General features: G+C 41.2%; 1 non-coding gene across 1 annotated transcript; it reads left to right on the top strand.

The window, feature by feature from the left end:
- Positions 1-1,267: 1,267 nt before the first annotated feature.
- LOC111727338 lies at positions 1,268-1,330 on the top strand. Its single transcript, XR_002774916.1, has one exon. It is a non-coding gene; the product is annotated as a U7 small nuclear RNA (small nuclear RNA).
- The last annotated feature ends 2,422 nt before the right edge of the window (positions 1,331-3,752 follow it).

Below are 3,752 nucleotides of genomic sequence, written 5' to 3'. Positions count from 1 at the left end.
TCTTCCCCTTAATATTTAGATATTGATGGACAGGCTACAGTGTTCTTCACAAATACCTGGTGCCTTTCCCTTTCCCTGTCGTGTTCCCTTGAACATAAGAATTGATGTGTGTCACTTCCAGGCAGAAGCTTCAGGAGCCTGGTCATAGGTCCCCATGCTCTCCTTTCTGTTTCTGCAATCAGGGAAGCTTCTCGCGACATGGAGAGTCTATCATCTTTCTGGGTCCCAGAGTATCTGTGAAGAATATGGCAACCCAGGGTGACTCAAGGTGAACAGACAGTATGAAGCAGAAATAAACTTTGTTGTCATAAGCAGCAGAAATTTTTAGGTTGTAGCATAATTATCTTACCCTAACTGACAGAAAAGATCAATAGGTATTTGTAAGTCTGGGTCCATAACAGAACCGTACGTATGTATGTATGTGGCTACAGGGAGAGAAATGCACACAAGGACGTGAAATTCATTGTCACTATGAAAGTGGACAGTGGGTTCCTACTGTCTCATTCTTTTTTGACTTAATCTTTTTTTATAAAAATGTTCCTACCTTACTATAGTAGTTTTAGAAGATAATATTTTAAATGGTTCTATCTTATTCCATTTCCTGGACTTACCATAATGTATTTAATTTATCTCCTTGGGGCAGGCATTTAGATTCTAGTTTCCAGGTCCAAGCCTTGTAAATGATCATTGAGTATCTTTATGGACAAATATTTGTCCACAGCTCTGACTTAGAATAAATTTCACACTTAGGATAAATACGAAGAACAGGATTACTGTTAATTCTAAAGTGGACCCTGTCCCTCAGTCTTGGCTTCTTACAGCTTCCACGATTTTCCCATCTCCAGAGGGCTCATCTATGCGAACAAGGTGAAGCAGTTCAGCTGTCAACCCACAGGTAGAGGCACTGTGCCTTCTGCCAGTTTTAATAGAGGAGATAAGGATCTTAGCTCATCTATTTTCCTTCTGTTCAGCAAAGACAAGGTTGAGTTTTTTTTTTTCCACTTTAGAACTGTCATTAAAAAGACAAGGTTGAGGTTTTTTTTTTCCACTTTAGAACTGTCATTAAAAAACTGAGAGTAAAATAAAACCATACTTATGAAATGGAACTTTCTACTGCACATCACTTCTAGTCAAACATTACCCTGTAAATACCCATCCTGAGGCCTTTTACCCACTTCCTCCTGACTGGGTTAGATGTGATAGTTGCCTGGTCCCTCCTAGAACCAGATTTCTGGTGCTAAAGCTCTTTTAGAATTTACAGCTCTTTTAGAACTTACAGCTCCTTTAGAATTTACCTAGCAGGCCTTCTGGTCTCTACTGGAAGGACACCACTGAGAGACCACCAGGGACACATGTAAAAGCAAAGGAGCGTCTTTATTTTCAAGTATATGCTCGGGTCACACCTCTGGACAGCGTGAACAGCATGACTGTGCAGAGGTGACCCTGTTATGGAAGCGAAGGTGGTTTTCACACATTCTAGGGGTGACAGCAACTGGGTGATTGGTTCCTTTTGTATCTGGTGGGGACTGGTTATTAAGTCAATCCTGTCAGGACTGGTTGGGGCTGAGGCTCCTTTTCGCAGAAGGGCTGTGGCTGGGCATTTTCTAGGAAGGGTCTTGTGTCTGTTTCTGATAAGGGGGGCTCCACTCGGGTTGGCTGTCCCCTCCCTGGGTGGTTCTGTTTGTGGTTTTTCTCTGTACTGGGCCTGGGGCTCATTGTAGGGCCTACTTACAAAATGGAGTCTCTGCTGTCTCTCCATTGGCATTCTCTGCAGCCCTCACTCTGGGGTGTGTACTCCCTCCAGCCCCTCAATCCTCTGGAATCCTTTGCTAACATGAAAGCAGCATCTTCCCACTCTGTGCGAAGTGCTGGTTTCCTTTTCTGTCTTTTCCACTAGGCTAGACTGTGATCTTATGAATACAAGTATCAACTAACGCACGGATTCCAGTACACATGAGTGTGTGAGTCAAGGAGCAGGTATAAGGAAACATGGGGAATGTGTTTTTCCATCTCTAGGATTTGAAAAGAGCATCTTCCAGCCTGCAGGGCAGTTACATTTTACATGTAAATGAGCGGTTTATTTGTAACTATTGAGATAGGTATTCCTAACTTGGAGAATGCCTGTACCTTTGAGGCACAACTGGAAAACCAAACAGGCATTTCTGCCTTCCTCCCTTAGTACTAAGTGGCACTTATGAACAGCAAAAAGAAAATTAAAAAAAAAAAAAATGAGAGTATGATGCAAGGCCTTTACCACCATGACTGGCTGAAGCAGGAGATACATTCCCTTATTTAACTAGGCACGGTCTTGATTCAAAGTATTGGGAGCACGTAGGGAACCAGGCATTCGGAGCGATCACTGGTGGGAGTGCAAATCAGTGCAGACCTTTGGGAGGTAATTTTGGTAGTATTTATCAAAATTCTAAAGGCACATACCATCTGGCCAAGCAATTCCATTTCTAAAGTTTATCTCCAAGAGTGCTGGCATAATGCATACATATGAATATCTAAGGATGTTAATTGTAACACTTTCTCTAATAATCAAAAATCAGATACTTTCCTAGGGAGCATGTTAAGAAAAAAAATTGGAAATAACCCAAATGTCCATCAATAGAGAACTGGATAAATAAATAATGTTACATCAATATAGTGGGATATGACACAGGACTTTTAGAAAAGGACATAGCCTTTTATTTATGGACATACAGAGATACATAGTTTAAATTATTTAGCGATGAAAGCTAAGTTGCAGAACAGTTGATGTAATATGAATCTATATTCTAGAAAGATGCATATGGACAGGGGAAAGGCAAGAAATATATGTTGCAAATTTAATGGTGGCTACCCCCAGGGTGTGGGGATGGGGGTAGAAATGGAGGAGACCTTTGAAAATGTTATGTGCTTACTTCTGTATTTCAAAAACTTATTTACAATGAATACGTACTACCTCTTAAGTAAATATTTTAAAAGTAAAAACAATAATTAACTGCTACTTTTTTCACATCTTGAGCTGAGAATTTATCTCTTGTTAGGTCTTAGAAATCTCTAATGACTGTAAATATTTCCTTCAAGGTCTTATAAAGGATGGAAGGAGCAAACCTGAGCAAAACATGAGATATTTCAAAATTTGAGCTACCTGATTCACATTCCAATCACGAACATCTGGTGTCACATATTATGGGCATCATAGCTCTATGCTGAATTCTTTTTTATAGTAGAGAAGAAACTTTTGAACGAGACCATTTTAAAAGTTTGTAAAAGCACCAGAAATCCTCACCCACGAGGCAGGCCAGACTTGCTTTTTGGTTGGGTTTATTTTAATCCGTCCTTAGCCTTCCCAGAGCAAACGCCTCAGTAACAATTTCTGATTGGCTTGCTGTCTGTTTTTGTTTTGTTTTGTTTGCCCTTGGAAGTTGCCACATGTTCACCCTGATAACATGATTTCTTTTTTTTTTTTTCTGAGACAGAGTCTCACTTTGTTGCCCTGGCTAGAGTGCTGTGGTATCACAGCTCACAGCAACCTCAAACTCTTGGGCTCAAGCAACTCTCTTGCCTTAGCCTCCTGAGTAGCTGGGACTCTGGGTGCCTGCCACAAAACCCAGCTGTTTTTAGAGACAGAGTCTTGCTCTTGCTCAGGCTAGTCTCGAACCTGTGAGCTCACACAAACCACCCACTTCAGCCTCCCAGAGTGCTAGGATTACAGGCCTGAGCCACCACGCCTAGTCTGATAACATGATTTCTCAACATCCTAG

The sequence above is a fragment of the Otolemur garnettii genome, unplaced genomic scaffold (genome assembly GCF_000181295.1).
Source record: "Otolemur garnettii isolate 467f Iridium unplaced genomic scaffold, OtoGar3 scaffold00100, whole genome shotgun sequence".
NCBI classification, from domain to species: domain Eukaryota; kingdom Metazoa; phylum Chordata; class Mammalia; order Primates; family Galagidae; genus Otolemur; species Otolemur garnettii.
This window is presented reverse-complemented; position numbering and strand designations above follow the sequence as displayed.